Below are 10,375 nucleotides of genomic sequence, written 5' to 3'. Positions count from 1 at the left end.
ACCACGAAATTTACCCTACTAACAAAAAAAATGGCAATAATAGGGGTTATCCCAGGTCCCTAAAGAGTTGCGCCCCCATTGATACTCACAATAAATAAATAAATAAATAAGAATGAGTTCATTTTAAACAATATTGAAATTTACTCATTATTATTTATTTTGTGTACCACTCTTATATTCTTTTAAAACTTTAATTATATTATATAAATATAAAAAAGTTGTACATTTTTGTGTTTGCTACTAGATTTTAGTTGAAATAATATTAAATTAGTTCTTAATTTGTTTTTAGTTACTATGAATGTAGTTATGATGTTGCATGCATGAGTTGTATGAATGGATTCCACTACTATATTTTATTATTACGGATGCCTTTCGCCTCAATATTTGACTATGAGTATACATGACATGATCTTGATTTTGTATAATATAACGTAATTAAATAATCTGCTACTTTAAGAGAAGAATAAAACAAGCATTTAAAAGCTCAAAGCATATTGTCACGACCTTACGTTAGTGAGCTTAATTTAAGATATTTAGTTTTTATTGCATTATTCTTACTCAGATTTATATGCCTATTGTTATTATAGTCTTGTATTGGTGGTAAAGACTTATGTCTTCTAATTTAGAGAGAACGATCATGGTTTAAATCCTAATATAAGATAGATTATCCTTTGATATTGCTCAGAGTAGAAAGTAGATGAGTGTGTCAAATGACATTAAAAAGAATTAAATTATATAACTATATTCACATGATAAAAAAATTGGAAACTAACATAAATTCGCTTGTCTTGTTTTGAACCAATTTCTTGTTGAGTCTATCTTGCTTTGTATTCAGGTTAGTGTTTAATATACTACACCTTGCCTTTAGATATGATATTTTAGAAACTTCAAGGAAGGATTCATCATATTCTTTGGAGAGTAATACGGAGATCTCTAGATCTTGGTACGTATCTAGTCTTTACATAAAATTTCGAGCATCTTGATCCAACTTTGGAGCTCACGACGTTCATGTTGTGCTATTCTCATGATAGATCTTGTTCTTGTCACCCTGTTCACTTTTTTAGTTAAACGAGTATAGGCCAATGTGAATATGACTCATTTATTCAACAAGTTCTGATAGCCAAAAATCAAATAATTTTCATGCCGTGTTAAAATTTATCATCCTATATGAAAGCTTAAACAAAACATTTAAAATATTCAAAATATTCTCTTCTCTTCTCTTCTCTTCTCTTCTCTCTCTTCAACTTTCTTTATCTCATTTAAAGCTATATAAAAAATTGCAGAAATTATCGAAAATTCGAAATTACTCATTGACAATTTATAAGTTGAAAATATAGTGGCTTGTCGATCAAAATATTCTTATGTTTTTTTTTTGTTGTGATATAAGAGAACTGAATAAGGAATTTTGAAATTTGCATGTCCCGTCATAAAAGGCCAAATCTCTCATTCTCTTGTACGTACCCCTCGTTATTCATATACGCCGGTCTTTAAATCCATTCATACATTTTTCAATGTAAAGCTCCAGATTTTGTAGTTAACCATAAAACAACTTATTATTGTCCATTACATATTAGAGCATTTTCTTCATCTAGATTTATATTTAGCAATTAATCAGTGTTTTATAAGTGCACAAATCACATTGAAATCGACATGCATTTCATAAAGATGTGATTCTAGAACAAAGTCTCAAAGTTCACTATGTTCCAACGGTTCAGATTGATGATCTTCTAAGTCCCACAAGGTTTAATATTCTTAGTTCTTAGCTTCACGTTGTTGCATATGTCTAACATACTTGCATGCATAAAAGGGCATGCAATTTAAACAGTTTATTAGTTATTGAGAAAGTAGTTGCTTATTTCCGTAGGCCTTAACGAATAACGAAATATATAAGCTAATTTTTATAAACGATGATTAATGTTATAACAATAAATATAACAAAAATATAATATGAATGTAATATCCAAATTTCCGAAACCCTAAAACTTAATACGTATACGAGTTGTTAGTACAAAATTTATCAAAATTAATTTAGTTATTTTAACATATGCTCAATTTTTTAAAATTGTTTAAAGGATTTTAAATTGTATGTTGAAATAAAAGTTAAGTGTGATGTAACACCCTAGCTAAAACGGAACCGCCTGAGTGTGACGTACAGATTGCTCAAGCACACGTGACAGTATTAGATGACCATAATAACATTATTTCATTTAAAACTTCTTGTAACACAAGTTTATCAAATAATACAAGTTGCAACAAATAAATAAACAAATGATAAGTTGTTCTTTGAATATCCTATAGGCATGTTATGTGTCTTCTAACTTTCATCCTCGTATCTTTACACCTGTAACATATGTATAAAATAAAGTCAGCTATGAACATAGCTGGTGAGATTCCCACAGTTTGATATAATATGTAAAAATCATACAATTCATGGACAAGTGATAAACGAGCAAGTAAAGTCCTTTCCAGTTGTTATCAACCAACGTACTCGGGTAATCGCGTAAGTAAGGTTATTTCCAGTTGGCACCAACTAACGTACTCAGATAATGAGGCCCTTTTCCACTTGATACAAATGGACCTGAGTGCAAAGGAGAGCGTATGATCATACTTATTGAGGCTACCACGTGCAAGTAAATTCGAGCAAATAATCAAGTAACACACAAGTCCATATAATGAATTGTAGTTTGTAATCGCAATAATAAATACTTGAAGTTTTGTAGGATACATATGCTACCCCAAAATATAAAAACGTTTAAAAAGGGTGGTGAGAACACCTTGAAATTGAAGATAAACGTTGCAATACAAACCGAAAGCATGATAACGAAACCGAAGCGATCGAACATGCGTTAAAGAAATCCGAAACGATTGAACTTCTCGAACTATAATTAAAACAAAAGCAAAGTCTAATTATTAGGATTGAAAAGGTTAAAATTATTTTGTTAACGGAGTTAAGTATTATTTAATGTAGCTTTTATTATTTTATGACATTTTTATATTATAATAATATTTTTTAAGCTTTAATGGGTTTTAACGATTTAAATTAATATTTAATTAATAACTTAACGCTAATACGAGAATTTTAACGATAGTTTTATCTCAAAAAAATGATTATGTTTACAACTTATAAAAAGGTAACGAGCTATTGTTAACGAAATGGAAAAATAAAATAATTTTATTGGGTTTAATGAAGGTGATCGTTAGTTTTTAGGTGAAAATGTTAAACTGAAATTTATAAATAATTTATTTATGTTAAATAATTTTATTTGATTTAAAATAATTTTTAATAATTTATTTGGTTTATTTAATAATAAAGACGACTTAAAAGAATTTGGTTCATTTTCGGTCGGACCCGGACTCAACTTTAGGTTGGGTTTGCTTCCGACATGGTAAAAAGTATTATATTTTAGAGAGTGAGATGAAAAGAGTTAGTTTTAGATGCTGAATAAATAAAATAACTAAACCAAACCGAATAAATACATAAGCGAGTCAAGATCGTTTTTGATGAACTAACCACTAATGTTAAATAAATAATATAACATTAACTTCTAAACGACCCGAACAAGCAGAAACTAAAAAACATACCCGGAACAAGAACTTGGATAATAAAAGAAGAAATCTTGAATTTCACGTTTTACTTCATAAATCAAAGTAGGTGAAAATCACTAAAATGAGAGAATAACAAGAATCTTTTGTAAATTGAGTTGTGAGGAAATGAGAAGGAATGGAGCTCTATTTATAAGTGAAGTGAGCTAGAGTTGTTTCAAGTATATTAAATTGGTCAAAATACTTAATTGGTCATGAATGCCATTTAAAGCTTGTAATTGGTCATAAAAATTAAATTGTAACCTACAATTTATATTCAAACACATTTATTATCATCATAAATAATTTTGATCAAGATTTAAATGTAGTAGGAATTTATTTTTCTTAATCTTTTAAAACTAAGTAAAAAAAATATACTTTGGTTATGCATAAGTAATGTTATCTATGCAACATTTGAATAAAGTATATATGTATATGTATATATATATATATTAGTAATGGTTAATATATTTAAATAACTTTAGAAAAAGCTATTACATACGAAATATGTAACATATGATTGTATTTATAACTAAATGGATCACATCGACTAATAAAACGGATTAGTTTTCAAAATATATTTACTCTTTAGTCCTTGAACTTTGAGGTGCAATCTATATGAAATAGAATTTATATAACTTGGATATTTTTATATTTTACCCGCACAGTTTGCAAATTGTTTTATCTTTAAAACATTAACTTTCGTTAATTGCGCAAAAGGAATTAAAAGTGACAAATGATAACCGTAAATCTTCATAATTTAATACGAATAGAAAATGAAGGTATGATAAACGACGACCAAGAGTACATTAAAATGACAAACCGGGTCGGTTTAACGAATACCATACAAACTCAAAAATGACGAATGTCACATGATTGTGAAACTTGAGAATATTAATATATATATATATATATATATATATATATATATATATATATATATATATATATATATAAACAAAACCCGAAAACTTGAAATGGTCAGGTTTTCGGGTTTGAAAAGTAACGAATGTTACATGTGAAGTATAACTAAACAAACTAAAATAGGTGAGTATGTAAATAATATCTTTAATATTGAAATAAAGGGCAATATTGAAATAAAGGGCAGGGGCTATTTTTACCATTATTTGTAGGGGTGTGCACATTTAGGTCTGGCCCGAAAAAACCTGAAGAACCGACCCGAAAAAACCCAAACCCGGACCGACCCTAGACTTCCTTGTTTTATTTCGGTCCTTGTATTTGGAGATAAACGGTCTCGGGTCGGGTTCGGGTCGGTCTCGGGTTTAACTATGGAGAACCGAATCCTACATAAACCTAAACAAACCTGATAAAGCCTTCGTAATTCTATTTCTGTCATTTGATCTGCCATGGCTACATATGAAGTGAAGGTGAAGAAAACTCTATTAGTGGTATATATGACAGGTGTGCTATTATATGCTGATAGACTATAGTGTTTTCAAAGTTTGAGGTTAGCAGCTTACAATTTTTGTTGTACAAAGTACAAATTATTAAATCCTTCAGTATTGGATTTTGAATCTTTTGATCTGGAAAAGTAATTTATATTATATTCTTTTAACAAATGACTGATTAATATAAAAAAAAACATGAAATGTAAAAATATAAACCCATCTTCTTCATTTTCTTTTCCCTACAACATATATGACAAACATCAACGATGATTACCAGAATGAGTTTCGGCATACCAATTTTTACTCATTTTATTTCATCTTAACATCTCTACTACAACAATTTAAGAGGATAAAATGTCTCTATGACTCTATCGTGTTGTTCCTTTTGGCCGGAATTTTTTTCCGATGAGTTAAACTCGGTGCCGGTATAACCCGAAAACCGATTTACCCGAACCGGGACCGACATAAACCGAATGGGGCATTGGAGGTCCGGTAGTCGGTCTCAGTTTTTCCAGATTTTTGGTTCTCGGGTCGGGTCGGGTTTATGTCGGGTCGGTCCGGTTAATACAAAATGCAGCCCTAGTTATTTGAAACTTGATTTTGTTGTCATCTTCCCCAGCAAGACTTTCTGGCTAAGTTATCCGATATGAACCTATTTTAAAGGTGACTTTTTAACACCATTATTAACGACCAATTCAACCAATTGAAGATGCAGTTTGACTCAAGATCTTTTCTATATCAAACATATATATGTATAAAAAAGTTTGGTCCTCCAAAACTTATGTGCCACAGCCGGGGGTGTGGCTCACACACCCCAGGGCCGGTCCTGTCTCTGTATATAGTATATAGAGGCACATGCTAGTTTCCGTATAGTAATCAATATATATAAACATTTGTATATTTTGTACTTAAATTTTATGAATCACCAGCAATTTGTAAGTTGGAGATGCCAATGTCTAACAAATGAGCAATCTTAGATAAGTTCTAATGAACCGGGTCAACATTGATGGATGTTTGACTCGACCATGCCACCTAATTTGAGTGGCTTATACTTCTATTCATCAAGTAAATTTATAAAGGGTAGCGGGGTGGCCGGGTATAGTACGTGCAAATCTGTGTGGTGAAGAAAATCAAGTAGATCGATATAATTAAAATAAAAATGTTGAAAAGTCTGCCTTTACACGTTTGTCAGTTGTTAATGGAAGACATGACCACCAAAGGTTATATAAGTGGATTGCCATGAACATGGGGCACATGCCAAAATAAAAACTTAGGGTCACAATTCCATAGGTCAGAAAATACAAGTTTCTACAAATTAATATAAACCAAATTATATCAACAATATGAATCGCATTTTATCATATCTAATATACAGAGAGTAAAAAATTGGCCAACAAAATGATAGCGAAAGTGAATCAACCCAAATTAATATACCCCAAACGATAACAATGTCTCAACTCTAAACTAAATATTATCTTCTTTAGAATCTTTATTCTTCTATGCATACCAAAATAGCTAATCTCCAAAATAGCTAATCTACAAAATGAGATTTCAACTTTGTCTCCTAAACTTAATATTTCTAAAAATTGCCCTCTCTAACTCATCTTTGACCATGTATTAGAAAATCTAACGCGTCTTTGACAACATGTTAGCAGCTAATCTACAAAATGAGATTTCAACTTTGTCTCCTAAACTTAATATTTCTAAAAATTGCCCTCTCTAACTCATCTTTGACCATGTATTAGAAAATCTAACGCGTCTTTGACAACATGTTAGCATAACATGTCGTCAAAGACGCGTTGGATTTCCTAACACATGGTTAAAGACGCTAACACGTCGTCAAAGGCACGCTAGATTTCCTAACACATGGTTAAAGATGAGTTAGGCTTCTAAACACGTAGTCAAAGATATGTTAGCATCAAACGCATAGTCAAAGATATGTTAGCTTTTTGTTTGTTTGTTTTTAATATTATATTTTTATAACTAGTTTAACTTATATTTGTTTTTCTTTTATAACTTTTAATATATAAAGTTTTATATTATTTCGAATATACCGACGAGACATGCTTACTTTTACCTACTAACCGACATAAACTAACTCAAACTCGAGCCGTGCCAAATCAATATCGAAATATTCAATAAAATTTGACCCCGCTCGGTTTTAAATAAAATTTATGTCGGTCCGTAGATAAAAGTAAACATTTCTCGTCGGTATATTCGAAATAATATAAAATTTTATATATTAAAAGTTATAAAAGAAAAATAAATATAAGTAAAACTATTTATAAAAATATAATATTAAAAAAACAAACAAAAAAAACTAACATATCTTTGACTACGCGTTTGATGCTAACATATCTTTAACTACGTGTTTGGATGCTTAACCTAAAGCAATGAGATGCTTAAATGGAATTCTTTTAGTTCTAATAAATCATGAGGAATTTAATGACAAGACATGAATTCAAGTCCTGGATTTTAGAATTGAGAGAGATATTGAGAGAGATCAAGAATTCTCACTATTTCTTAGATTCCTGGACCTAATTCAATTCAGTGGGATCTTTCATTCACATTTTTTTCCACTAAGAACGTTTTATAAAACTTTTTGACCCCCGAATTTGGAGTGTCCTACTTTCACACAATTCACAGGGTTCAACAAGCAATCGATATTTCACGATCAATGGTGTAATACTCTTTGGAGTAGCGGTCCTTATATATCGTATTAACAATCGAAATATGGTCGAAAGAAAAAATCTCTATTTGAAAGGGCTTCTTGCGACGGTTTCATTAGATATCTTACAACTAGAATCGCTCTTTTTTCCGATCCACTCCCTCCACCCCGCGAACCCCTGTTAGATTCAGGCATGCTACACTTTTTAGTTATTGGGAGAACCCAAGTACTCTCTTTCGGATTCAGGAAAGAACTATCATAGATCTTTTTTCCTTTTGGAAGATACAAGAGCGAAACAATCAACCTATTGATATTGGAAGACCCAACGGATTCTTCCAATGTATCATTTCTGGGTCCAATGGAATTCATAAATCTTTAACCATGTGTTGGAAATCTAACGCGTCTTTGACGACATGTTAGCGTCTTTAACCATGTGCTAGGAAATCCAACGCGTCTTTGACGATGTGTTATGCTAACACGTCGTCAAAAACGCGTTAGATTTCCTAATACATGGTCAAAGATGAGTTAAAGAGGGTCATTTTTGAAAATATTAAACTTAGAGGACAAAGTTGGAATCTCATTTTGTAGATGGACTATTTTGAGGATTTTCCCTACTCATGAACCCCTATATCGGTATTAAAACCCAACAACGCATACACACACGCTGAAAAAACAAGGTAGCGTGGTTAACGTAACATAGTTAAATCCTATATATTGTTAATTAATAAATGTTAAATAAGCGGATGAAATTTGAAGTAATAAAATCGAAGCTCTACGTTAACAAGAAAAGTCAATGAGGAAACCTGAATTGGAAATTTGATCATCATAGAAGCTTGCTACCAACATATATATATTTATCTCCCCAAGGGTGGCTTCACAATTGAAACTTTTAATAGCATAGAAATAATGTTACATATATTTAAATTTAAATTTTGCTAGACATATTTAATCTGAGACTAGCAGACCAGCAATATCTATAACAATAATTGGTGATGCATGTGAAAAAACTAGCCAAATTTGAAAGTGTGGGTTTAAGTTAATATAATGTCATTTAAGGTTTACACTTTACAAAATATCCAACCAACCAGATTCGTTTAAGTTAAATGGTGGGACCCAAATGTGGTGTTGACTCATACTAAAGCTTTTGTTTCTTTTTTTTTTACATGATTGTGTCATGTATATCGGGGTTTAAGTTCTAAAAATGAGTAAAGTGAGGGTTTATTTACCATCGGTGGCATCCTCCACCAGTGAAACTGTAAAATCATCTTGAGCATCGACATTAGGAAAGTAGAAACCTTTGTCAGTCGTTAAAACATTCAAATTGAAAAGCTAGACAACCAGGAGCATAAGACCCTATCCACCTTAATCAACTCCACATGGCTCTCTGCTTGTGGGCTACTGAGCTACGGACCCACCGTGGTCTTTTCTGGAACTGGATAGCCGATGGCGAACCAAAACAGGAATAGGCAGCCCGCCAGGCATGCCCATTCTAAATTCACTCAATTTACTCCACCAATCAAAAAGTTACTAGCCGCCTAAAGAGAACTATGGGCCCCACCTGACATAACTTTTCCATGGTTTCCCTAGCATGCAGTTGCCCTTCATCATCAAAAAGTTACGAGCCGCCTAAGGGGAACTGGTCTCCATCGCCTGAAAGAACTTGCACACCCAAGAAGTTGGGCGATCAGACATTTAGGTCTTCTACGTACACCTTAAATAGAGTGTAACCTGTTTATCTAAATGGGTCAAATGGGTTGGGAACTCAACACCAATTGGGTAGTTAGGTATAAATGAGCTATAAGTAAGTTACAAACGGGCCGGAAACAACTTTGCGTCTTGTGATAAAAGTACTGAATGAGTTAAATAGGTCGCAAATACGTTGTGCTTAGAAACTATATTTTTACTATAGTTTTAAAAGAATTGACAAGTTAACTCGATTAATATATCACAACTCAAATCATCACTTATATATGTGTTTGAATGCTAACCTATACATAACATATTTGTTAAATATTTAGATTAGCCAACCGAAAGCTTGTTTACAAAGAACGACACCTATATAATATATACCAACCAAAAATATCAACCCAGATTATTTTTTTTTTTCAAAAGTGAATTTGAAACAAAACATCTTTTAAAAACTTGATGACTTTGTTAAAACTAGACTCTTCAAATTTGGAGAAACAAAGCCCTAAATTTTACCATATATTTTATTTAGTGTTTACAATTTCAATATACTGTACATAGTTAGACCGGCCATTGTGGGCATCAAAGGGGCGACATGGGGGCGATTTGGGGGGGTTTTAACAGGGATGACAAAGTGATGTGGCATAGCATTAAGGCCCAGACGGTAAACAAGAAATTGGCTACGGGGCTTTAACAATGAAATGGTGGGCGTTAACATGTTAAATGGACTTTAAATAATAATGTGGTGTTAAAGAGATGTGTTAGTTAAAGCTGGCAGTGACGCATCGCTTTAACTTGATGACGTTTAAAGCCCACCAAAACAAGTGGCATAAGTATGCAATAAGCTTAATAATAATTGAAATGTATCCCGAGCAAATGTAATTTTGTGATAAAAGCAAGTATAACCACCTTATTGAGTTATTGTATCAGGAGGCTCAGTTTTCCATTTCACTTTGTGAAAATAATTTTAAACCAAAGCATCTTTCATATACTTGTTGACTTTGTTAAAAGTCCACAGTTTTCAAATTCA

This window comes from Bidens hawaiensis, unplaced genomic scaffold, assembly GCF_021521415.1.
Source record: "Bidens hawaiensis isolate Kalapana, Puna unplaced genomic scaffold, B.hawaiensis_p1.1 tig00002477_1, whole genome shotgun sequence".
In the NCBI taxonomy this organism is placed as follows: domain Eukaryota; kingdom Viridiplantae; phylum Streptophyta; class Magnoliopsida; order Asterales; family Asteraceae; genus Bidens; species Bidens hawaiensis.
The sequence above is the reverse complement of the archived record's forward strand: the minus strand, read 5'-3'. Positions refer to the sequence as shown.